At 41.8% G+C, this 27,760-nt stretch overlaps 1 long non-coding RNA gene across 18 annotated transcripts in view; it reads left to right on the top strand.

Moving 5' to 3' along the window:
• The first annotated feature begins 658 nt into the window (after window positions 1-658).
• Window positions 659-27,760, top strand: part of LOC117820642 — a 151,219-nt gene continuing 124,117 nt past the window's right edge. For 5 of the 18 annotated variants that reach the window (XR_004632799.1, XR_004632803.1, XR_004632791.1 and 2 more), the window contains exons 1-3: window positions 661-813; window positions 2,280-2,425; window positions 2,582-2,670. This is a non-coding gene — a long non-coding RNA (uncharacterized LOC117820642). Of the gene's footprint in view, window positions 814-2,279; window positions 2,426-2,581; window positions 2,671-2,773; window positions 3,256-9,459; window positions 9,615-9,860; window positions 10,266-27,760 lie in introns of those variants that run through there. The other 13 variants (XR_004632796.1, XR_004632792.1, XR_004632794.1 and 10 more) reach the window with 7 other exon arrangements.

The raw sequence follows: 27,760 nt of genomic DNA, 5'->3' as shown, positions 1-27,760 counted from the left end.
CATGGGGTGCACGCTTAGACCGCTAGGCCAACGACACCCCTTAATTAAGTTTCTTGACAATTGTACTGCTGTTTCAAAGCTTTTTACATTTATATATATATTTGTATTTTTAATTCTAACGTACATCTATGTTCTTTCTTTTTGCACCTAAGACAAACTCCTGGTATGTATAAAACCAATCGACAATAAACCCGATACTGACTCTGAATCTTATGTTAGCAATATTGGTTCAGAGTCACAATGTGATGCAGTAGTTTATTCCAAAGACTTATTTTCATTAAATATGATTAGTTGACACTTTTTGTACATTACTATGTGATAAAGATGTTTGTTAGTTCATCTCCTCTAATCCTAATCACACAGTTTAGTCTCATGTTTGGACTGATCTGAGTTTTCTTTAGAAGTTTTTGGATCCCCTTGTTTTCAGTTCAGTGTTAATTGGTTTTTGGTGCCTTGGTGTTATATTTCAGTTATTTTTTAGTGTGGTTTTATGGTCTTCTTCCAATCTTTAAACCCTCATGTCTGTGTATTCCTCGTCGGGTGTAGTCTTCAGTGTTTCTTGTTTTATTTTGAAATTCTTTCCCCCTGTGTGTCTGCTTTAGTTTTACTTCCTGTCTAGTGTTTCCATCCAGTTTGATTGGCCTCATTAGCTCCACCTGTGTCTCGTTGTCTCACTTGTGTCTGCCTCTGTCAGTATTTAGTCTCTGTGTTTCCTTCGTGTTCCATTTGGTTTTACCCCTCTCCTGCTCCCCGTGATGCCCTCATGTTTTCATTGTGGATTTTCATTGTGGATTCTCCTGGACTTTGATTCAAGTGAGTTTTAGTTTGACCTTTGACTTTTTGTTCTTTTGATGATTCAATCTTTGTGTTCTTCAAATTGGTCCTCCCTCTGTTTTGTGACAGATAGAAGCTTCAGACAGCCAGGGAACATTTCATCTCACATACAAGCTATGAGTTCTGCTCAGGTTTTTTAGTCCACAGATATGTTCCTTGATGATCTCTATATTTGTTGTTGTTGTTTGTTGAGCTGTTGTTCTCGCTCTGCAGAAAAACTCAAATCCTGCAGACTTTATTCCCCTCATGATGAAGACACTTGAAATAATCAAATTAATTCATGACGTGTGGAGCGGTGTGTGCATACGTTTGCTTGCACATCTCCATAGATTACAAACTATACTGAGCACACATAATGTTGCTATAGGCATAATCACTAAAAGTGATAATGCATCATTCTGATCATCACAACCTGACGAATCACAGCCTCCTTTGAGTTGCATTCGTCTCCAGGATGCAGATGCTAAATACGTCTCACTTCACATTTGAAATCTGTTCAGTCTTCGTGATGATCATCGTCTATTGATGTCACCATAACAGCGGCGGTGGGAGGGAGAGGCAATCAGCTCTTATTGTCTACTTAATTAAGTTTCATTTGATGGAGCTGATGAGTTGTAATCAGTGCCTCAACCTGCGATGACGTGCCAAGTGAAAAGCTGCAGTCTCAAACACAACTGCAGTTTCTCAGAGCACGCTTCCAACGCCACGAGCAGAGACCGGTTCGTCTCCTGTGTCCGGTAGAGACGGCTACGTTTACTTGTGTGTTCATTAACAGGAAAACAAGAGTCCAGCAGCACAGTAGGAATAAATGATAACAGACTTTAAACAAATGTTCCACTTCTGTTCTTGTTTCTTTCTACTTGGTAGTTGCAACAGTGCAGTGAGAAAATTCCCTAATGGTTCTGTTCTACGTCCTGAGACGGACCAGAGATAAACTCTGACACCATTAATAACCAGCTTTGCATTTAATTTATCCAAATTAATCACTTACCAATGATGTGAGAACCAAAGATTTTGAGCTAATCTATTCTGCATAACTCTTTATACACATTTCCAAGTTTTAATTGAGATTTTTTTCCTCCCTGTATTGCATGTAAACCCTTCAACCAATCAGGTGTGATAAAGCTTATAGTTAGAGCTGGCTCAGGCTTGGACTAGCTCTTAGTTATGTTGTGGGCTTGAACTGACACACTGTGATACTGTCTTTCCCTATCTCTCCTCTCTCTGTCCTGAGAGTCTGGTCCTGCTGGAGGTTTCTGCCTGTTAAAGGAAGTTTGTCCTTGCCACTGTAACTTGCTAAATGCTGCAAAGTGCTCTGCTCATGGTGGATTAAGATAAGATCAGACTGAGTCCTGTCTGTAAGATGGGAGTGGATCTTATCCTGTCTTGATGTTGGGTCTTTGTTTGTGTAGAATTTTATGTTAAGACACTTTTGGTTTCCTCAGGGGTTTGAGCAGCAGCCTCTTGGGGAAAGAGAGACAGAGAGAGAGAGAGAGAGAGCTTTCCGATGGGCTGCCCTCAAGGCTTCCTGGCACTAAGTTCATGCCTCGACCAGGCTGCAGTCATGCTGACTGAAAAGAAAGTTTTGCAGGTAGGAAATATACTGACACAAAAGAGTAAAATACATATTTGGATTATTAAATCTTGTGTGTATTGACAAACTGCTGTAAGGTTGTAACACCTCAGGGTCAGAGCTGGAGGAGCTGTGCAGAGCTCCTTCTTTGACACCTTTGTTTTCCTCTTCCAGATGTCCGCGGCTTTGTTTTGATACAGCAACATCTGTGAGGACGCCCCGGGATGCCAGCAAGCCGATGAGCAGAGTCTTCTCAGAGTGAGGTATGTTAGCAGACTGCTGCGACAAAGCTTCTGCAGCATGTCCCATCTTCTGAGAAATGACAGTAAGAGTACACAACAAGACAGTCAGCAGAGTTCATTTCAGATGCATGCGTCCTGTGGTCTGCACATCTGCGTCTGCCCCTCCGCAGAATGGCCCACTTCACTGTGCATGGCGCCATATGGGAGCGCTGTTTGAAGCTACTAGCATACAACCACACAATTAATTCAGAGCTACGCCAGACAATCTGCTGCGAGACGGGCCTAATGAAAGTGACGTGGACAGATCCTGAGAGGGAGAGGCCTTTGGGCAGCGACACACAGAGCCATAGATCCAGCACACACTCACTCACACACACACACAGACAAGCTCGCGTGCATGCTCACGGTCCGCCGGTCATTCAGTCTGTGCATTCTGGAAGCATCTGCATGACTGCCCTAAATCTGCCTGACGTGGGCCTGAAATTGAATCTAATGTAGCGCTCCCCGGAGACACTGAGCAGCTCGCTGGTAAATTATTGAATAAAAAAGAGCTTTGGACTGCATAATGTAACCAAAATAAATGAGGACGATGAGGAGGGAACTCAACACAAGTGTCTGTTGACTTGTTGTGAAGCTCGTTTATCACGATCGCAGCATGAGGAGAGTAGTGTTATATCTGCGTGTGTGTGTATGTGAGCGTGATCAGCAAGAGATGTAAGAGCCCCTCAGAGAACAGGGGAAGTTGTACTCTGGTTTATACTTTGAAGGATATTTTTGACAACAGCCTGCTTTGAAAGCTCTGAAACAAGCAGATTTAATGGCAGCTTTTAAAGCTCCTGTATACAAACATCACTTTGAAACCTGTGCTAACTTCAAACCCTCCCACAAACACTCGCATTACAGCTAATACTCCACAAAGGATAATTTTACACATCCTTTTTTTTTTTTAACCCTTTAGACCCTTGTGGCATTCAACAACGTTGCAATACTTCAGTGAAACCTTCATTTAGGTTATTTTAAGGCAAGAAGAAATTCTTCTTTACCAGTTGTTTCCACCTTAAAGCCTCTAATGCGTCTGTGTCATTTTGGACGAAGCAGTACCTCATACATATTTTCTCCTGTGCATGTATAAGTTGTCCTTTCTAAAACATACCCTGACCCTGCTTTCTCTAACAGTTAAATGTATCCCTCTCTGTGAATGATTTTCAGAGAGCTGTAAACCATCTCATCTGACTCCTCCCCCTCATATAGTTACAGCCATTAAACAATACAATTAAGAAACTGTTAATATACTTTTTTTATTGGTCTTGAAGGTCATAAGGATGCATCTGTTTTAATTTCAACCTGTCAGAACCAGTCAAAGACTCCTGTGGAGGATCTGTTGAGTGTCATCATCCTGCCGCAAAACAAATCTACCTTCGGGTACGAATGAATGAACTTGCACCTGAAAATAAAAGAGAAGGTTAAGCCCTCACACTTCCACAATGCCACAGATAAAATCACATTTTAACTCTTGTGTTTGTCAGGTGTAAGGTTTATTGTCTTCTAGTTACCTTCTCTTTGTCCTCACTGCTGTCAGCCCTGTTCTAGTCTGTGTTCAAGTTGTTGGCTGTTGTATTGTGTGTCTGTCGCTGTATTGTACTACTTGGCACCTGCTCTGTGAGAAACACTATTTCATTCAGCTGTGTGAAAGCTATCCAGATGAAAGACAAAGTTTCAGTTGAGTTGCTTTTTGTAACTGGCCTGTATGGATGTGATGTGTGTATTTTTAACCAAATATGGCGCACTTGTAGCATGAGGTAAATCAAATAAGTTAAGATAACTCTAGACAGAAGCAAAACCTGAGCACCTAAAAACCTAAAACGCTATTTTCTTTATAAAATCAAACTTTTCATATTTACAACAAATGTGTGAACTGCACATATCCTGTCAGAGGACAAGTGTGAACACCAAACAGACATTTCAGTACTCAGGAGAGAAATATCCTTAACTGCATCCAGTACAGAAGAGTTTTTAAAAAGTCAGACTAAAAGCGTTTGTGCTGAGTTTGAGGGAGGAGTAGCTGCCACAGCTAACCGACCCGGATTTAAAAAAAACAGGGCCTTCCTTCGTCATTTACAACCAGATAGGTCCTGCTGTTTGCAGATGGTGGTGGTAAATCGTGCAACCCATGTGTAAAGGCTGTTGCTCTCAAAGTATACAGACTGTGGCCCCTTGCAATATCTCTGTCCACTGTCCTGTTCTCTTAATAGAGGAATAAAGGCCAAAAGTATATATAACGATATGAATATAATAATAACCATAAAAAACAGTTCCTGCTATGCACATAGAGAAGAATGCTAAACCTGCAGAGACATTTTAAGATCGTCCAGCAGAAACTAGTTTTAAAAAAGCAAAATCTCATTGTGAATTTAAATATTTTGGCTCTCTGTCTGCAAAGAACTTTATTTTCCAGATTACGATTTTGGCATTTCCTTTAATTAGCTAAGACAGCAGCTCGAGACTGTAAATATGTGAAGAGACAGAGAGCAGGGACGACACTGCAGCAAAGAGCCTGGGGCTGGAGCTGAGCCTGAGGCTGCTGTGGCAAAAAACCCTGTCCCTGCATGTTGGCGACCCTCTCTCCACTGAGTGAGTGAACTGACCCGGCACCCCCATTGTGAAAACACAGAGTTCCTGCTTTGTGTTTTTGGATACACTATTTTCTGTGTTTTCTGATTCTGAGAGGGGATTAAATATGACAGGCGCCCTGCAGGTTAAAACAATTCAGTATCAGCATAGGATCAGGAGCATCAGTCTCGCTGCTGCAGTACATGACTGTGAAGCAGCGCTCTGCAGTTAGATAGATCTGACAGGACGACACAGCAGCAGCAGCTCTGTATATGGTGGCAGCTAGTGTACCATGCTTTAATTCCCATCTCATTTCTCATGCACAAATCAGACGGGCTCCACTGCTCTCAAAGCTTGTCTTCATCTGCAGCCTGCGTCTTTGGTTATTTCAGCTTGCCGTCAGTACTCGGCCCGAGCAGACCTTCAATTATTTATAAAGCTCTTTTTCTTACTGTGGCTGGGCTGGGGAGAGGAGGAGAGAAAGAGGCAAAGTGAAAAAGCTGAATTTGGTGTCAGAGGATGCAGAGGACGCTGTCATCTCTGTGCTCCTCCACGTAGATTCCCCGGCTTCGTCAGATTTCAGTGCCAGCGGCAGTGACATTGAGAGAAAATAACTTCCCAGCGTTAAAGGATATATGTTTCCATTGTGGGAGAGATTAAATTAATCTGCTGTTATTGAGTGCCTTAATGCATTCAGCGGGCATAGTCCCACAACGCAGCCTAATTATATCAATGGAGAGATGAGGGAAAGAACAGAAAAGACGGATGAATGGTAATTTGACAAACTTTGGTTTGATGTGCTCCACTTTTATCTCATCTGGATTTGATGAGTCTGCCTGATAAGGAAGGTCAGCGTGGTGTGTTATCTTTATTAAAAGTTGGTTCAAAGGATGCTTATAATAATGATCCACTCAATTCACTGGATTACGATCTCTTTGATCGGGGGTTAAATACCTAACATATGTGCAGGCCCCTTGCATGTGTTCCCACCAGCTGTGCTGCTATCGTACATCATACATGCTACATATCGGACATGCTGTGCTAATTCACTGCTAAGACTCTCTGTTCCCCCGTGGGGCAGATGGAGTTGAGTCACTGAGCCTCTGTAGAGCGTCTGATGAGTCAACAAACATCTGCATGGGGACATGAAGTATGGCTGCTACTTCCTTGCAGCAGTCAAACTGAATAAGCCTGTTTTTTGGATTTAGTGTGGACATCTGGTAGACACCATGAAATTACATCTTTCAGAAGCCACCAGGGTTGAGTTATGTCAGCCAGCAGCAGCAGCAGGTCAGAGTTGAGGCCAGGTAACAGCTGGGTTAGAGGATGGATCAAGGTTGAGAGTGGGAATGTTACAGGCTCAGTCGCTGTAGCACTTACTCTTAAGCCAGCTTCAGACTACTTTTTGAGGGTTTCACTGGTGCATGTTTTCTAACTTGACTCCATGGTGGTGCTACGTTTGGCATTGCCGCTTCACGGCTGAAAAGTTCCTTTTCCGATTCTCTCTGCTGTGAGTTTGCATGTTCTCTTTGTGCATACGAGGGTTGTCTTTGTGCGCCTCAGACAGTCTAAAGACGTGCTTGTCAGGTTAATTGGTGACTCTTAAGCGACCGTAGGTGTAAATGTGGGCGCTGAGATTGGCTCCGGCCCCTGTGACCTTCAGTGAGATAAGTTGTTCATGTGATGATGTTTTCTATTGTTAATATACACTCTTAAGATTTTTACTAAATCTTGCACAGCAAGCCCTGTGATTGGTCCGCTGGGTAGCATTGTGTTTCCTGCTTTTGCAACATTTCCAGAATTGCTGCACATGGGTCATAGATTCCATCTCCTCCAGTGATATTGACAGGACACAGAAAGCGTGACAGCCCGTGCAAGCCCTTGGCACGCTACTCCAAACTGCTGAGATGTCAGCTGAGGCAGGGGTGTCACTGTAAATCTTACACTCACCTAACCCTAACCTAGTGGGCTTAGTCCCTAAACCTAACCCCTAGCATTTCTACTTTGAAATTATTGATGCAAGATCAATGGCGTCATTTCTCATATCCAATTTAACAAAACACGATCGGAGTCTTCATAGTTCCCTGTGGACAAGCAAGAAGGAAACGATTTAGCATGCTAAACGAAACAAGCATTTTTGCCATATTGTTTACCAATATGATGCTAACGGAAGCTAACGGTTTTACCTCACCTCACGGTCTATGGTGTCAACAAGCAGAGGCAAAACGGCTGGAACTCTTCTCTGAGGATTGATTTGACATGATGTGTGATCAAATGCACGCTGCCAGACATATGGTGTTGGAGGACGTTTCCTATAAAAGGTATCAGCCTAAATCTGGTGTGGTTCTGATCACAGCTCTTGTATTTGTATGCCTGCTCTGTCTTTCCTTGACCTCTGCAGCAGCTTTAACATCTTGCAGGATAATTTCAGAATATTAAAACTTTAGTGCAGTTTTTGAAAGTCCTGACCAACGTTTTATCACTTGCATAGATTTTGTGCTGAACAAAGTTTCCTTCAGGGGATATGGCAAAATAAAAATCCTGCACAGGCCAATAAACCTTCTCTAAAACATTTTCCTTGGATTATTTTGCAATCTAACAACAAAATGACTCGAAGTGTCCGAGCCAGGGGAGGCAGCGGATACAGGACAGAAACAAACTGTCTGTGATTGGTGGCACGGCAGGACAGCGGCGGCAGAAAAGCTCTCGGTCCAAATGACTTTTGAAAAATACCCAGCGGAGAGCAACGCTAAATAGAACTGTCGAGGGGCTGGGAAGAGTCGGAATTTGATGTCACCCCTGTGCCACTGCGTTTACCCGACACAATTAAGAGCTCTTCCCGTCAGTGTTGCACTCACTAACTTAATCCATCTGTGTCACCATGCAGGTCCCCATGCAGGACCTAATCTAGGCTAAATGCATCTATAATCCAATTAATCTGTCATAGCACAGGCCCACTGATGATATTTTTACTTTCTGCTGACACATCCCATTTCCCTCCTGGCAAAATAATGAGGAAGGATAACTTAATTTGGATAGCGGAGAGCTGTAATGAAAGACAGTTAACACAGCGACGGCCCAGACGGAGCCGGGGATGGAAAGAGCAAAGGGTGTGAGTCTGTCTCCATAATGAGATTTATTCTCTGGCTCCAAACTTCTGTTGACTTACTGTCATCTTAATGATGAGAAAGCATTGCTCACACCTCCAACATCGCCGTGGACAATCGTGCAGATGTGGCCTGATGCTGTTAATCTCATTAGCATCACCGTCGCTGAAAGGAGAGGTAGTTTTAGAATCAAAGAGTTTTTTAACCTGAGCTTCATTTCTACATCCTCTGAATTAAATCATACAAACAAGTGGATACAAACAAATCTAAAGTGAATTTATTTTAACATTAACAACACCAAACAACAACACGGATATAATCTCCTCAGAGATTAATCTTTTGTTAAAGTAAGTTGCTTTTGAAACAAGAAATAGCCGTTGAAGGCCACCAGACTGCAGTGAGTAAACCAGCAATCGTCCCTCATTAGCTGGGGTCTACCACTGCAATGATAGGTCTGTTTGTTTGTGTTGTTTTGTTCCCTTCTGGCTTAAAAGCTCCGCTCCAATCCAACACAACTCAATTACAAACAAACTACCCGGGGTAGCCGGTGGTAGACCACCAGATTCAAGTCCTGGGAGGTACAAAGACGAATGGAGGGTGGTCACTTTGAGTGGAGCAATGCAGCTAACAACTGCCTTAGGTTAAAAACAATGTTTTATGGTGTAAGAAGTTTGTTTGTGCACATTTAAGAAAGAATCACACAATAGCATGTACAGTGTGTTTGTTGCTGCAGGCTGCAGAGAACCAGCCGCACAGTTTCATAACTTTCTGCAGCCAGAGCTCTAAAAGCAGAGCCCGGCAAACTCACTCTGAGAGAAAACAAAGATGCTTTAATAATCCACACAGGGAGCCAAAAACCCAAAGTGATCTCATTGCAGAGCGTGTCTCTCTCTCTCTGTTAATTGTCATTGATTATTCAGAAATAGTCCACAGCGGGACAGAGTTGTGTCATTCAGGTGAGAATCATGAGATGTAACCTTGTACCTGATGACAGCGTGGAAGAGGAAGGAATGAGCACTTGATGACATATGAAGGGTGTTTCACATCAAGTCTTTTAGTCAGCTTTTACTGTCTGACATTTCTTTCTTGGCAGGAGCTGTTGGATGAAATGACAAAACTCCCTCTGCTCTGTTCTCCTCCTGAGGGACAAAGACTCAACTCTCACTTATACTCAAACTTGAGGCATTCATTATTTGGGTTTTAAACCACTACAAGATCTTTCTTTAACCAATCCACCAGCTGGTGTAGGTAAGCTTCCTTTGCAGTGTCACTGAAATATTAGTTTTTTTTATCCTCGACAGGCTCAAATTGGTGATCTCTGTGTCTGGTAAGATTGCATAAATGCTCCTTACAGAGACAGACCTTTTTTGAAAGCAAAAATAGACGTCACAATGCTTTCTTCAAAGACGCTAAATGAAATGACAGAAATAGTGATTGTTTACCATTTCCTCGGTCGCTGACTTTCTTTCTTTTTCTCATTTTGTTATTTTGCAGACGTCTTTTGTTGAGTGGCTGCTGACAGGCTCAGCCCACGTCTTCTTTGCTTCCCCTTGCGTGTCATAACGAAAAGCCTTTCGTTTTTACTCTTGTGCACCACAAACCAACTGAACAGCACCATCCATACTTGTTCCAGCAGGACTTTTGATGCTGTAGGTATATTTCACGCATGTTAGAGGGGCTGAGATTGGATGACAGGTGTCACTTCATGGACGTGAGCCCTGCATGATGGGCTACTGTCTCTCTCAGATCTGATCTATGATATCATCGCTAACACGGGACAGTTGCGACCCTAGTCGTGTAACACAAATGTTATGTTGGATGCAAAGTAAGTAGACTGTTTTAAGCATTTGTAGAACAGTAACTTGTGTGTTCTGCAAAATAAATGACTGTTCTACTTAATGAAGTTGGGTTTCCTTAAAAGAAAGCAATGCAAAAAGAGTTTCTGGATTTATTTCTTGCAGAGAAGATTTCTACAGAGCGACCTGATGGTCAGAAAAGCATCTTTTGTTTCACCTCTGCCTCTTTCAGCTGGCTTTGTTATGTGACTGTATTTTTCAATGGTTACTTTAAACACACTTTTTTTTCATCTTTGCCATCTTTTGATGTAACCTGTAACAAGCGGAAATGTTCCCTTATCAGTCTAGTTGTTGCAAGAATAAGGTATTTTATTTTCCAGTAAATATCCTGTCCATTAAGTTGCTATGCTTTTATAAATTGGTGTTTGAAATTTTTCCATTTACTGTAAGGTCTGTTGAAAGTACTAAAGAAGTGGGAGCAAGTCTCTGAAATAGCAGTGAGAAGTGGCTGATTATCACACCTGCCTATCAGCAGTTATAGCACATGCATTTTTACAAGAACACTGGAATTGAACATTGCCAACACGCCCTCTCTTCAACCTATTCCTATTTCCTGGGAAATGTCAGTGCTTTTGATAATAAGATTCTACGCTTTGAAAAGTCAAATGCCAGGGTGTAGCCTCCATTGAACCCTCAGAGGTGGGTATAATCTACCTACGTCTGCATGCTTTAGAGAAATTCTCACTGAAATGACACAAATTTCAGTCTTTAGTGAACAGACGGAGGATTCCTGGAATGTAACTGCCTATCAGTTTTAAAGGTTGACATTCAAAATGCTCATATGTTGCAATAATGATCCAGAGGATGGTATTTACTGTGATTGATGGTATCAAAATAGCTAATATTAAGAAGGGAAGTTATGCTTACCCGTGCATATACTGTTTCCAGTTCCCCAAAAAGTGCAGGCAGTAAAATGAACAGAATGGGGGTGATAAAGAAGATGGATAATTGGCTCCCTGGTTACAACACTTCTGCAATAGCAACCATTAAAGCCACACTAGGTTTGTTAGACGGCCATCAGAGGGTTCAAAGCGTGCTCGGTGCAGGCGAGGACACATTTGTCTTAGAAATTAATATCACTTTAATGGGCCTGAGTGTTCAGTTCGCCCTGCAGAGAGGAAACTTTTAACTGCAATGATAAAGGATGACCCACTCTTATGTAATTAATACTCAAAGGAGAGCACCTGTTGCTTCCTCTTGTCATGCTGAAGCTTTGCACAGTCTAGCCTGCTTGTGGAAGTAGTTTACTGAGTAACAGTAGCTTGTATCTGTGAGTGTGTAAACAAGCATTCCTGAGTTTACATCATGTTGTTCGAGAGTGCAAAATAATACTTAATAAAACATGCTGTGGTTTGTATGTGAATGCATGATATACAAAATAATGAAGAGAGTTCATTAGAATGCAGCTGGTGAGGTTCAGTTTAAGTGTGTGTGCACTGTGGAGAGGAAACACTTTCCCTCTCCAAGCTTTACAAATGAAGTAGCTGGGTCAGTGTCCTGTGCTAAAACATACAAGGATGTAGGTACCACGCATCTCATCAACTGTAGTACAAACTTTAGAATGGAATGGAACAGATCAAAGAGGAATGGAATGGAATGCTGTTGGTTGATCAAAGCCAAATAGAACAGTGATTCATGCTAAACAACAAAAGAGACACCATGGACAACCTGATCGCACATCTTATCAAATCAATCCACAGAAAGTAGTCCGTCTCATCCCCCCTCTGCCTGTTGACACTTTGGTAAAAATGTTAGAATGGAATGGATTGGAACAGATTAGATCGAAGATGAACGGAATGCAACAGAATAGAATGCTTCTGATTGGTCAAAACCCGACAACAGCTGTGATTTATTCTCAACATCATAAGGGATGCTTGATACAACCTGATCACACACATCATATCAGATCACTCTAAAGGAAGGAAAATAGAATGGAACAGAAAGGAACAGTCGCGGCTGGCCAATAGAGGGCGCTAGGGTGCTGCCCCACCACCTTACCAGACATAAAACAATTAAATTGAAATTACATAATAAAATCATATTCTGAACTATATGTATATGTATTTTTAGATGAGCAAGATACATATTTTATATTTTATAGTTAATGATGAGTAAAGTTGTTTCGTTCATCTTTGTTGTCTGATTGGTGACGCGTTTTCACCCTGGGCGCAAAAATCTTTTGCCATAGACTCTTGTTAATATTTGTACATGTGCAGTAGCTCCTCTTCAATACAAGAGATGGGACCAGGTCTGGGCGCACCTTCCCTGCACCCAGAGCTGAATGCAGCTGGATGGGGCCGACACCACAGCTGAGCCGTCAGTCATAAATAGCGGATGATTGACAGGTGGAGCCACAGGAGTTAGAGACGATCGGACAGAGATGCAGAATGGAGAAAGAGAAATTAAATAATTCAGTGAAATCACTTAAGACATCTTTTGAGAGGAGAACGTACCAGGAGAAGCTTGACATGAAAGAGCGTGGACCCGATCAGTGTAACATCATAATTAATCAGCAGTCCAAAGACAGAGGGAGACAATACACCGATTTTCCAGGACCTGGTTTAGCAACAAGGCTTGGCTAACTACATGTAGTGAGGCTAATGCTTTATTCTGCTTTCCCTGCCTCCTTTTTCAAACGTCAGGATCTGACCCAGCATGGATTAAGACAGGTATTACTGATTTGAAGCACTTTTCAGAAAAGACGAAGAAGCATTAACAAACTGGGATGCACATGGAAAATGCACTGTGCACTGAAGGAAAAAATAAATATTTCATGTCAGCTTGATGAAGGCTACGGGATAAGGATCCGTAAGCACAATGAGGAGGTTGACCAAAACAGGCTCACCTATCTAAAGTAATAGACTGTGTCAAGTTCTGTGGTGTGATACCTTAGTACGTGTTTGCTTGCTATTTTGGAGTTATGGCCCCCCCTGGAGAACACTCCACCAGCCGCCACTGGAATCGAATGCTGTCTGTTGGTCGAAGCCAAATAGAACAGTGATGAATTCTACAACAGAAGAGACACCAGGAACAACCTGATCACACGTCATCTCAAATCAATCCACAGAAAGTAGTCCATCACATTCTGCCTGTTGACACTGGTAAAATCGGTGGTGTGGTCTCAGGCTGGTCTTGGTCGTGGGGAAGTAATGACAGTTAGTGGGCGCAGATGTGAGAGCAGCCTGAGGAGCTACTGGACCCCAAACATCTCTGATAGAATGTTAGTTTGAAAATTATAGATCACATTTGCTTCAGGGGTCCTTCTCCCTTTGTTGTGATTCTAATTTGCAACACCATCCGCTCACTACACATTGTCCTTTCTTTTCTCCATCATCAGCCTGAAGTAGTTAAAAAGGAAAACTCATCCTCCTCCTTCTCCTACCAGAAAATAGTTCCAACATGGCAGCGGACCACCTCTTTAAACAGCCATTATTTCATTATGCACTGTTGTGTTAAATGTCACAATATCCATTTCAGCTGACAGGGAGAGAGATGTGCCTGTTAGCTGAAACCACCTCTCTTTAGATTTATGCTCTGCCCCCCCTCTTAAAGTGCTAATGATTTTCAGGCCTTCCTCCTTGATTCACCCAGCAGCTGTACTCGCAGCTGTATGCCCACAGAGACAGCCAATCACAATGCAGGCCGGTGCAGTCTCTCTTTTCTCGTCTTTCTGTCTATTTTTCTTCTTTTATGTGTGCTGGCTGATGTCGGAATTCTTTCCTGTCACCCTATACTTTCACATTCACACTTCTCTTCCTCTTCATCCGCCTGTTTTTTCACAAAATCTACTGACAGAAGTGAATCGGTTAATAATCGTATTCATCTCTTTTTTCCTAAAGTACGTTTAAGTGCCCAGGGTGTCATGGGAAATGTTTTAATTTGTCGCTCAGGCTACTTAATAACGCATGAAATATGTACTTTTTGCTGTTTAGGCAAACAGCACTGAATACATTTAAGTCTGTAGTAACTTTATTATTGAGTCATGTTTTCCACTTAGAAAGTAAGACCTAGTATTTACGATGGATTTGGGAGTCAACATTTCCAGAAGTGTGTGAGTCAGAGCGTCACCAGGTAGGGTATTATATGTGCAAACGCATGTGTCTGCAGAAGACTCACAGACCTGGGACTCCCCATGATTTTCTTGGGTAATATCTTCCCAGTGTTCCTTCTTCACATCTGAAAAAATATCCTTCTCAGCTGGAGTGGCTAAATGATTTTCTTCGTGTCTCCAGGGAGTCTGTGAAACGCTCATGGAAACGTTTCAAACACAAGTTTATACATGGACACACATTCCCCTTTTGTTTCATGTCAGTCTGCACACTACAAACAAATACAATTGAATTAGAAGTAGGTATATTTCGTGCTTGCAACAGGAAATCCTGTTCATGTCAGTCAGCACGAACTGCAAGATGGTGGAAGGACCTGCAGACCGAGCCGCTTTTTGGGCTCTCTGCTAGAAAGATCTGCTTGAGTCCCAAGATCATTTTCGAGTTAAACCAGGTATGTTGGTGTCTTAACTTGCAAAAAAACCTTTCACAGTTTGCTTTAATTTAGTCGCCCTAGCTGCTTCAATAGGTAAAGTGAGAGGATTGGTGTTTTCATGCAACATCTGAACATAATGAAAACGCAAAAAGAAGCAGCAACTCAAGTCCCTAGGTGTAACTTATGCCAGGGAAATAATTCAAAATTGACTTTTTGTGTCACATTAGACACAACTCTGGCATCATGAGTGTATGTTCCACCTTTTAGCACCTCTCCAGTAGTCCCTTTGGCTCTGTATGCTTAGTCACTAGCGTTGCAACAACCCTTTTTGTAATGTGTGTCCATAACTGCACCATAACGAAACTCCACCGTCATCACACCTTTGTACTTTCATATGCAACCCACAGCAGCACAATATACTGGAAGTGTCCCAGTGTTATTTTTATATTGTGGTACAGCCTTGCAGAAGAATGATGTGTCATGCACTCACACACGGTTCCTCATTGCGGTTCTCCTGTCTGACCTCCTATAATGTCTCTGTTACTTCCTTCAATGCAGACACAGTGGGATGACTCGTTTGCATCATTATTACACCTCTGTGGCGTTTACATTACAGAGGCGTAGATATCATGGCGTGAACTGACAATTTAGAAAATCTATACTTTTGTTGTGTGCTCAAATTAAACACAGGATTAAAAAATAAATGCAACATAACTTCTGTTGAGTGTGAGGTAAGGAGGCGGGCCTTTAGCCTCTTGACTAACAGCTACGGTGTCTCTGCCTGTCAATCAAGTCAGCCATGCTCTTATTTGGGCAAAACTTGTAAATTTAATATCTTCAAAAGTAACAAGTAATAAAAATTCAGTACAGTACAGTGTGTGCTGATAGAGAAATTAGCTATTCAGACCTATAGGTTTTGGAACCAGGCTGCAAAGATAGTCTTCTTTGAATGGCTGTGTATGTGGTTTCCGGTATTTCTGCAGCCAGCCTCAAGTGGATGCTTGATGAAGTGCAGTTTTTAGCGTTTCTGCATCAGCTTCATTTCTGTTGGTTGGAGGTTGCCGCTTGTGCACAACACATAAAGGAAGTGTTCGTCTGTGTATGCAGCTTCATTTATCAGATTTAATAGCTGTTATCACACACTGCACAATACAAAATGTGTTCTCATAGCAGTTCAGCGCCAGGTTTATTCCAGTTTGAATAAAGAGCAGAACTCGATGGCTGAAAGTCTAAACACAATGCTCTGCAAAGGACATAGGACGCAGCACCCACAAACGGCTGCATGCATCACAGTCCTTCTGCACGGTTACAAAATTATACGTTAACACACAGAGAATCCAGAGATCCTGTGGCGAGCATTTTCCCATTTAAACAACAACTCAGTATCTTGTAAGAAAAGAAGGAATGAAGAATCAACATATTGTTCAAATTTATCTGCGACTTTTTGTGCAGTCTGAAAGCAGTCGAGGAATCTTTTTAGTTTCTTGTTGAATAAATGTGATTTATTCTTGGGAAGCAGTCATTTTGAAACCGCATGGAAACCTTCAACCCGGAGCACACGTGTGTGAGCGGCCACAGGTCCACTCCCTGAGTGTTCTTCACATCGTTTGGACGTGGTCTGAAGTGGACGTCTGGAATGTAAATTTCAGCACTGTCTGATTTTCTTTTGGGAGGCAACGTGTGTGTAAATGTGCAGCTGAGGGCAATTTACTCACAATCACTCTGAGTGGTTTGCTTGCTCACTAATTAATTGTGAGAATACACACACTGACACACAGGTGGACACACACAAAGATAGAAGCACATGTCTGGTGTCTGCACGTGCAGGCAGTCACTCCTTCCTATAACCTCTGCTGTTTCTCATCGTCTCCCTCGCTCTGACTCTCTGGGAGAAAATATTTTGACCGTCTACTCTGGCCAAAGAATCTCTGAAGTCGTGGTGGGCAGCAGATTCTCGGAGGGAGGTACAGCTTTGGGGTGGAGGAAGCGCAATTACTCTACAGGGAGCTCTGGAAACAATTATCCCACCATCCAAATGCCCCTGAAACAATTCGCCAACTGCCATCAAACACACACAAATTGCTCTGCCAGCCCATTGTACTGAGTCACCACATCATTGGTTGGAGAATCGTATTAACCTCATTTGCCGTGCACACGCCCACACTAAGTAATTGAGCTCGAAAACAAACAGTTGGCTGGCTGGGATGACAACTGGCAGGACAGAAGAGAGGAAAAATGGAGAATTAAAATGTTTTCAGCGACAGCAGGAGGGAGGGTAAAACCGAGGCTTCAGCTCGCTCTGTCTCTCACTCACACGCTCAGGAAGAGCTGGAAGAGTTTACTTTAATAAGATAGAATCAAGTTTAACAGCGAAGATCAAAAGCACATGCTGTTTTTAATGACAGTTAACAACTTTTTGGATTACAAAGTAGTGAAAAGGTTGAAGTTGTCGTGGATGTTTCAGCAAACCTTTAGATCCTTAAAGCGATATTTATTTGAATAGCATGTAAACGTTTTGTGTGCAAATCACTCTTAGAACTAAAGACTTCCATTTTTAAGTGTCTGGTTGTTTTTATTTAGTTTTTTTTTATTTATTTATATATTGTTTCACTTCACTTATCTTTGGTGATCTTAAATTTTTTATCCTGTTTTATTTCTGAAAAACCTCAAATCTCTCATCTCATCTTTTTCATTTATGAAACATTGTGTAACCCTATTTTAAAAAGTGGTACATAAATAAAGTTTATTAATGGCATCAATACATTTTCACATGCAAATGTATTTGACTTGATTTAAAAAACTTCAAGTGAAGCTTTGAATTCAAATCTGAAAAGTAGCCATTTGATTTCATAAAAAAACAAGTCTAAACATGCATCCGTTTTTCAGCCAATTCTCATACTTCTCACCTCTTATTTTAGAATGAATTAAATTCAAAACCATTATTTATTCTCTAAAGGACATTGATGTTCCCCTCATTTCAAATGTCATCGAGCTCGGAGGCATGTCAGAAACAACTAAACAACACATTCAAAACAATAGATTCATTAAAACAGATGCAATTTGAGAGAGGTCAGATAATGCTGACCTACTGATTTCAGTGTAAATTCGAGGGGCTTTCAGAATGAGCCATCAGAAGAGCAAGTCATGTAAGCTACATAATTCCACTTCAACAAGTTTGCAATGCAGGAGGGAAGCTTTCCATTAAGGGCCATAAAATTATACAAATACCAGTGTTTGTTTGGCCTCTGCTCCAACTCTCACCTCTTAAATCAAAGACTAAGACGTTTTTATTTGCCACTGCCTTCCTATGTTAGCTTATTTTTATATATATATATATATATATATATATATATATATATATTTCTAATTTTCCTTTTATTTTCTATGTTTTATCATATTTGTCATTTTTAATTGTGTTCTTTTACGCTTGGCTGAATGTTTCCAATGCTTTTAATGTTTTAATATAAAGCACATCGCGTTGCCCTTGTGTTTGAAATGCACTACACAAATACAGTTGCCATGCCTCTGAAATAGCCCTACAAACACTGATAGGAACACCATATGAATTTAGACTAAGGCTGTCAGACAATTTTTAGAATTTCAATAACTGATCAATATTAATAGCACTTTTTAATCACTTGTTTAAAAAATGATTTGCATTTCAAAAACGTTTTTAAACTATGTAACACAAGTCTTACCGGTATCCTGATTTGAGAATTAAACTAATGCAAATGCAGTGATTTATGATGGAATAAAAGCTGCATTGATGCACCAGAGTGCTCTAAAACCATGGAGTACAGGTGTGAGAAAGCTTTAAAGAGGTCTGAGGTGATTTGCTCACTCCAAATTTTAGCTCTGCAGGATTCCGTGATGTGGTTCCACGCTGACATTAGTCTGATTAGCTGCACCTGCATGCTTAGCTCGTAGCTCAAACTCAGAGTACTTTAATTATATTGTAATTAAGTTTGAAACAAAGAACATCATGTTCTCTCATTAAAAAAAATACAGTGTTGTCTCTATGTTTTCCATCACAGCTGCAGAAGGAAGCAGGAAGCTGCTGCGGCGGCTTTACTACGGTGTGTCAAAAGGGACAAAAGTGTTAATTTTCTTATTTATTACATACTTACCCGGTTAAAGCGGACCACCATTTTTATCTGATCTTAATCACTATTTATTGTGTTGAATAAGAGTGCAATTATTTCCATTTTCTCTACCTCTTTCTTTGCATCTCACAAGTCTTTTTAACAACTTACAAACTCCTCATGCTAGTGTAAGCTGAACTGCAGAAATGCTTTCTCATCACTAAATTCCAGTGAATAGTTGACTCTCATTCAAAGTCCATTCTGCATCTCTCCTCTGTCTTCTCTGTTTTCACAAGCCTCTTCTGTCTTCTTTCCACTAATAAATAAATCAACCTGTAATAAAGATAATTACACCTTTTATTTTTATGTAACACATTCCAGGACATTTATCCGCAGCGGCGTGTCCACAGCTTGGCCCCTTTAAAAAATATACATCAGTCGTAATGAAACCGAATCCAGCCGTCTGAAAGCACTTAAGTCTCTGAGGCCTGCCTGGGAACGGGCCTGCTGTTTGATTTTCAGCCTTTACATCCACACAGCCACATGAAGGCAGAGCATGTGGAGAGGCCATGTCAAGTCTACGTGTGTGTGTGAGTGTGTGTGTGTGTGCAGGTCTGTAAGAATCAGAATCAAACAGGCGCTGCTGCGTGTGTGTAAGGCAGAGATTCTTAAACTCTCAAATTATCCTGATGAGCTGCACGTCATGTCGTCATGGAGTCCTCGCTGGAAAGGAAGCGGATCTGACGCTGTACAGGATGCAAACCTTCAACATCTTAAAGCGAGGAGTAATTCCTCCAGTCGTTCGGGACATATGGAAATGTTTTTGGCCGAAGAAGGTGTCAAGGCGGGTACACGTCGCTGTTAGATTTTTGGATGTACCCCCCACCCCGGTACCCTCTCCCTGGACCCGCCTCCTCTGAGTCTGATTCAGGAGAAGTCTGCTGTGGTTTTTAAAAGAAGGGGAGAAAGACGTTAGATCAGATTAACTCACTCCACGTGCCTAATGGGCTGTTACACAGGTTTGACACACACCATTACCCACCATTTACACCTCGCAGGCACAGAGGTGAAGACAGAGACAGTGGGTGTGTACCTCCAGATGTATGCATGTGAGCTTGTGAGGAGAAAAGGATGTTGGGTTAAGTTGTGTGTGCGTGAGAGGAGTATCTGTGTGTGTGTGTGTGTGTGTGATTTCTCTGGAGCTGGATGGATAAGCATGCTGAGGTAAAAGCAGATTTTATTGGATAATTAAGAGGAGCTGAGTCGATCTCATTACCGGGCTGCTGCTCGCTCTCTCGCCTGACGAAGAAAAAACTCCACAAGAGGAAGGCCACAGCCTGCACATTCGCTTCCTCAACTCTCTTCCTCTTTGGATCATAAAACAGCCCCTCACTGTATCACCGCTGAGCAGAGCTGTCCACACAGACCCGGGCCTTCCCCCCCTGTGGCTCCTGATTCAGTTTGCAGTTTCAGCATGCTCCACTTTTGGAGAAGAAATGCACTCTATAGTATCTCCAGAGTTTAAATGTGCAGCTGTGCAGCCAGAGAGGATCCCATGTGCAGTAAATCTCTGCAGCGGGAAACATCCAGGAAAGTACCCGAAACCTCGCAGTTATCTTTGAAGCTATAAACAGCAAATCTGGCAGCGCTGTCGGTCATTTCACACAGAACAGGTTGTCTGTATTTCAAGAAAGACGGCGTAACATAAAAGGAGCAGGGATAAAAAAGAAAGAACAAGTGAAGGAGAGCAGCAGAGGCAGTGTCTGTGTTCCCTTGTAGGGCAGCAGCTGGATTGTGTTAGCGCGTCGGAGCGCGTTATCGCCAGCGCACAACACAAAGCAGGCCAACTGAGCATTCTCCGTGCTAACCACCGCCTCCACGTTAAAGACAGGCTTTGGCGTCTTAGCCATGAACCGTGGGCCTCAGGGACCAAACACAAGCTGACAGAGCAGCTCCAGACAATCCAGAGGTTGTAGCGTCCCGCTGACTCTGACGGGTCTGTTTGAGCAGGAGCGTCTGGGCTTCGTCACTCCATGAGGCTGCTGCATGAGAGGAAATGAGTCCTGCTGCAGAGGAAGAGGTACGAGAGCTAAAGAGACGTCTTTAATGTGTCTACAGGGAGGGGATAAAGATTTCATGATGAATTAAGGAAATTAATACTGAAAGAACAATAAAGGATATGAATCAAAAAGGCTTCGAGTAGGTGCTGAATAAGACCCTTTAAAATTAAATCTGAATCTGTGGATTGGGAGCCAGTTATGACAGGTAGCAGAAAATTTCAGAGCATCAGGAGTTTGTAAAACAGTCATCAATTGATTACAGGTAGAATCATGTGCATGAAGGGATTTTAATCTGATGTATCCCAGATGTGCCCCAAGTGAAGGAGGTCAAGTATCCCACATCTTCTTCATGAGTAAGGGTAAAATCGACGGGCCAACAGTGGGTGTGGTTGCAGCAGTAAAGTGGGAGTTGTATCAGATCGTCTTGGTGAAGCGGGAGTGCAAACTGAAGGTAAAGCCTCTGATTTACCAGGTGATCAATGCTCCAACCCTCACCTCTGCTCAAGAGTGCTGAATAGAGACTGAAAGAATGAAATCAAAGATATAAGCGGAACATGAGTCTGATCCTGCTGGAGGTTTCTGCCTGTTAACGGAAGTTTGTCCTTGTCACTGTAACTTGCTTAATGCTGCAAAGTGCTCTGATCATGGTGGATTAAGATGAGATCAGACTGTCTGTAAGATGGGACTGGATCTTATCCTGTCTTGATGTTAGGTCTTTGTTAATAATAGAACATAGAGTATGGCCTAGACCTGCTCTGTTTGTATCCTGGATTCTTACCTTCCAAGGTTTTTAGGGTGCGTTCAACTAGTACAGTAGACCCACAGTTTGCTTGAAGGGATTACATATATATGTATATATATGCATCTGGCGTGGGAACACCTCAAAATCCCCCAGGAGTAACTAAAAGTGTTGTTCAACTTCCTTGGACTGCTGCCACTGCAACCCGACTCCGGATAAGTGGAAGAAAATGGACGGACGGACAGTTTTCATATCAGTCTTGGTGGTGGTGGCACAAATTGTCCGTCTGGCTTCCTTCGTGGGTTTCCGTCTGTCAGGCTTCTTCTTTTGTCCTGAAAATTACGTATTAGTTTAGTGTAAATATTAGCTGACCTATACCCCAACCAACAATTTGAAGGATGTCAAATTTTGTATGCTGTTTCATATTTTGAGTTATTCATTTCTGACTTTTCAGCTTGCACATTACCCAAAATTAAAAGCTTGCAAACTGCTGTGAGAGTGCATTAAAGCTACACAACAACAGCCTTTGTTTATAATTTGATTTCTAAAAACTTCTGATTTGAATCACAGCGTGGTTTATCTGTGATATCTAAATATTGGGATGTGTGTCTGCGCAGTTTAAAGATTAGAAACAGAGACATCAGGGACCTGCACCTGCTCCTCTAAGTCAAGAACTTTTTGATGAGCAGGTACAACATGTAGCAGGAAGCGCTCACCTGTTTTCACTCTGCGACACTTTAAAATGTAATTTTGCTTCCAGTTTGGAAGTCATTTACCTCCCTGGCAGAGGCTGCATGGACAATAGAGAGCGGCACAATGACTGTTGATTAGAAACTGGGTTTGATTATTCCTGCAACCTGGTGATTGTGCAGAGTGGCACGACTCCATTCAGTCTCAATCCTGGGTGAATATTTGGATTACAGGTTGTAGAGCAGTGCATTGTCCTCATCAGAGGTCACACAATGAACAGAGCGCTGTCCTAAGTAACGCAGGATAAAAACACAATGTGTTGTTAGCTCCAGCTTTAGTTACCCTTTATTTAACGAGGTTTTGTTGTTGTGTGCTGAGTGGTCCGAGGTGAGTTTGGATGATTGGTAAACTATGTTTTTTAAGTCTGCCTCCACCACAAAGTTGTGGCATTGTATGTGTTAAAGTTTGCAACACACAAGCTGTGGACGTGCAAGACTCCAGCTGCTTCAACTTCTACTATCCGTCTCACCACTATCATCTCTCTATCTCGTTAACATCTCCCTCTATCCCTCTCTCCAACACGGTCTCAGCAGATGTGTGTCTAACATGAGTCTGGTCCTGCTGGAGGTTTCTGCCTGTTAAAGGAAGTTTGTCCTTGACACTGTAACTTGCTAAATGCTGCGAAGTGCTCTGCTCATGGTGGATTAAGATGAGATCAGACTGAGTCCTGTCTGTAAGATGGGACTGGATCTTATCCTGTCTTGATGTTGGGTCTTTGTTAATAATAGAACATAGAGTATGGTCTAGACCTGCTCTGTTTGGAAAGAGTCTGAGGAGAACATTTGTTGGGATTTGGAACTATATAAATGAAGATTGATTAATGTGATATAACTCATAATTCAGCAAGAAACTCCTTCAACTTGACACAGTTTGTATAAAATAAGATTTGGTAGATTAAAAATAAGGTACACCTTTGATTCTACAATATGTAGGTGAAAAAAATGAATGTGTGTTACTGAAACATCGGCCCTGCATTTTATTGCTCTTAATTCTACAGTAATTCTAGGGAACAACATAACACAGTGCAGCTTCCAGAAATCATGGTCATTTTGACGGCACAGATTGTGCAGCCTTCTGTCAACCTCTCTTTATATCTATGCTTTGCTATGCTGTAAGATTTAATGCTTTGAATAGCAGTTTTTCAAAAGGAAGTGACTGTAGTAGAAAGAAAAAGGAACGAAGCGTCCAGTGTGATTTAGTGTGATTCTGGCCTCAGAGCTGATAGTCTTGTTTTGGCATGATGGTCAGATAATCTCTGCGTCCCGTTTGGCCTCGTCCCAAAACTCCCCAATAAGTTCTCATTCCAGCTCCCTCTGTCAAACACGGAGCCTGTGCCTGCGTGATGTGGGTCACAGTCAGTGTGTGTCCATGCTCGCGTGAGTGTGCGCTCTCCTGCACAGCGCTGAGGGCCTGATGAGCCTGTTGTCGGGTTCCCGGGCGATACTGTGAGCCTGATAAGGAAAAGTGGGAGAAAAGGGAGGATGATAATAAATGGGTTTATGCTCCGGAGACAGCCTTCCACTTAATTGCTCAAGAGCCTGTTTATAACGGGAGACTTGGAAAGGACGAAGGGAAAACATTGCGTGTGTGCATGTTAGGAAACTGTCCACTTAAATGTATTGTAAATGTGTTTTACACACCAGATGCCTGAGCACGGTATTCTGCAGGACAGTTTTAGGACAGAGGAATCAGCCTCAGGCAGCTTAAAGCAGGCAGTTAATCTTTGTTATGAGCTCATTTACTATCACTGTGAAATATTAATGCTTGAGTTGAATAAATAGAGTATATTTAGGTCACACAGATTGGAATTCCAAAATATAGAGACAAATGTTTTCTTTACAGCGACAACAATATGACACAATACAGTAAACTGCACTTCAAAAAATACAGCCCTGAATATTTAAAGTCCTGAAGATGTTTCCTCCATGTTTACGTGGGTGTTGTTTGCAGCTGCTCTCTCCTGCCTTACAGATTGTCTATGCACCGACAGAGAGACAGAAATCCAGCGTCCACTCGATTTAAAAACACATCACTGGCTGCTTTTATTTGAGTCACAGTGCATGTTTATGCACACAATGCATGCACAGAGCAGAATAGTGCTATTGAAGCAAATGCTCATATAAAAGCTGATGGAGGAAAATTGTGCCAGAGTCTTACGTAACACCCTGAGAAACAACAAAACATATTATACTCGACTGTGTGGCTCATTCAACGATAAATGTTTTTTTCTTTATTTGAATTACTGCCTCGTCTCTGTTGATGAAATATTTTTATTTTTGCAAAGGTTTCAAATTCAAAAGAAAGGTTATACTCTTTAATTTTTACAAGATGTTTCATTTAAAATAATGCACATGGAGATTTATTGATGATAGAGTCCTAACCTTTCCTTTAAATCAAAATAAAAGATCTCTGATTCAAATTAAGGCCTCTATAACTAGTTTTTTTTTCTCCTTGCTTTGTTCTGCATGCAGAAAAAATAACTAAAATAACTCTTTCACTAAAGAAATGTTTGTGCTGTAAATCCGTAATTGATATGATAACTTCAAAAACAATTGTTTGACAGACTAAGCATGGCGGAAACTCAGCAGGACAAAACAAACGTCAAACCTGACAAAGAGAAGTCTAAAAGATTCAAAGAATGCAAGAACAAAATAAAATACAAAAGGTCGATGACAATAAATGCAAATAAGAAGAAGGATAAAAGTGATGAAACAGATGGATTATAAAACAGTAGTGGAACATAAATTATTGCTAATATAGAGGTAAAGAAGCATTAAAGGATGTGAAGCATTGAGATAAGAAAACACAAATAAAGGACTTTTAAGAAATCAGAAGAAGTCTGCAGAACTTTTTCTATCATTTTCTAGATGATAGAAAGAAACCAGACGTGAGAAAAAGTTTAACAAAACATAGAACAAGAGCAGAGGATTTTCTCAAGCAAGAGAAGGAAGACGACACTTGGATTGGGACTATTATTACCAATAATTGTTGAATAGATGCGAATGATAATCAAATAGTATTTTGGCTTGAAATGCCCATCCCTAGTCAAAACACCAAGAAATACAGAGTGTGATGTCTGAAGAGAGAGAAAAGATAGCCCTAAAATGAGCTCCTATATTACTGTAAAAAGCCAAGCTACTATTGACAAATAAACACCTCATGCAACCACACTTAAAAAAAACTGAACTTTCCCTTTAAGGCGATCAAAGAGGGTAACATATCTGAACTCCCCTGAGCTCCACCTTGGCTGTTTTCCACATGCTTTAAACACAGCAGACTAATTATGTGTGCTGCATCACAAGATAATGATCACTTCATAAGAGGAAATTTAATGCTGATATATCACATGGATGTTTCTGCACAGGATGTCAGTGAGTTATATCGGTCTACCTGCAACACAAAGAAAGTCTGATATAAGAGCTGCATGTGCATCATTAGAGATTCAACACAGAGACTTAACCATCATGTGTCTGAGATTGCATAAAAACATAATCATCTAACTCCTGCTGCTGGAGTCACAGTTAGCTTGAGAAAATACTCAGACATGTGCTTTTGTGTCACTGCGTTCAAAGAGGAAGCAACAATTTTAAGCAACACTTGTTAGCACAGCTGTGCTGTTGTCTGATCCCAGTGCTGGATATTTTTGTGCTGCAAAGAAAGACATAAGAAAGAAGAGATGAGAATAACTGGATATTCAGTGTATTCAAAACAGGAAGCAATTTCCTTTAAATCTCACTCTTTCACAGGATAAAGGAGCTTTGGCACATGCTTAGAGTTGTCACAATGTGGAAAGCATCTTCATGCTGTAGTATTATCTGGGTCTAAAAGGATGTGTTTTTGTATATATGACAAGTTAAACTGAACAATTTAGTTTCGGGGGTCTCTTTCTTAGTCACTTTGTTTACCTTCTCTGCGCTGCAGAGGGATTTTCTTCTCTAGATCTACCTTCCTTCAAGCCGTCTGCTGGGATGCAAACAGGTCTTGCACCCTTGTTCTTCCTTGAGGCATCCTGCACCTCTCTCAGGTTTTTGCCATCGTGCCAGCTGAACTTTATCTGTGCTTCTCATGCCACAACCTCACATCTCACAGCTTTGTGAGCTGACTCAGAGAGTTTGAAAAGTAGCTGAATGTGGTCAGCAATCTGGTTCAAAACAAGTTTCCCCACAGGAGCGATGAACCAGTATCTCAGCAACAGTAAATCAAAACTTCTTCCTATGCTCTCAAACTTTAGCAGCAAAGACCCAACATCAAGACAGGATAAGATCCAGTCCCATCTTACAGACAGGACTCAGTCCGATCTCATCTTAATCCACCATGATCAGAGCACTTTGCAGCATTTAGCAAGTTACAGTGGCAAGGACAAACTTCCTTAAACAGGCAGAAACCTCCAGCAGGACCAGACTCATGTTAGACACACATCTGCTGAGACCGTGTTGGAGAGAGGGATAGAGGGAGATGTTAACGAGATAGAGAGATGATAGTGGTGAGACGGATAGTAGAAGTTGAAGCAGCTGGAGTCTGGCACGTCCACAGCAGCAGAGATCCAGAGGAACCTACAAGACAAGGGAGCTCAGGGACTCCAGAAAGGTCTATGGTTAGTAACTTTAATGGGATGGGAAGAGTTAAAATAAGAGACAGGCAGAGAGAAGAGAAAGGGAAAGACAGGATCCCAGTGTGTCAGTCTAAGCTTAAAGCAGCATAACTAAGAGCTGGTCCAAGCCTGAGCCAGTTCTAACTATAAGCTTTATCATAAAGGAAAGTTTGAAGCCTAGTCATAAAAGTAGAGAGGGTGTCTGCCTCGTAGTCCCCGACTGGTAGATACTTCCAAAGGGAAAGTGCCTGATAACTGAAGGCTTGTCCTCCCATACTATCTTCATCCACATGCTCTATGAAAACTGATTTTCAATGGAAAAACCCTCAACTTTTCGACTTACAAATGTTTCCAGAAGAAAAGGCAGAGATGCCAAGAAAGAAAGGGGCAAGCAAGGGTGCACGGAGGGGGAGGGGCTTAATGGAAGCCACCAGACCTGATTTGTTTAAGGATTTACATGAAATACAGGGAGGAAAAGAGCTCAATTAAAATGAGCCTACGAGACAAGGGAGCTCAGGGACTCCAGAAAGGTCTATGGTTAGTAACTTTAATGGGACAGGAAGAGTTAAAGAAAGTAACTGGCAAAGAGAGGAGAGAGGGGTAAAGACAGGATCCCAGTTTGTCAGTCTGAGCCTATAGCAGCATAACTAAGAGCTGGTCCAAGCATGAGGCAGTCCATACTATAATCTTATCAACTCACTATGCTTTCACACTGGAATCAAACCTGGTCTACTGGCTGAGAGTGTCATATGCGTGGGATATGGGGACTGAACCCAGGCTCTCTTAGTTGAAAGACTTCTGCTCCCTTCATATTTCGCCATCTGCCTCCAGCAG

The sequence above is a fragment of the Notolabrus celidotus genome, chromosome 10 (assembly GCF_009762535.1).
Source record: "Notolabrus celidotus isolate fNotCel1 chromosome 10, fNotCel1.pri, whole genome shotgun sequence".
NCBI lineage: Eukaryota > Metazoa > Chordata > Actinopteri > Labriformes > Labridae > Notolabrus > Notolabrus celidotus.
Note: the sequence above shows the minus strand (reverse complement) of the source record. Positions and strands in the feature narration are given on the sequence as shown.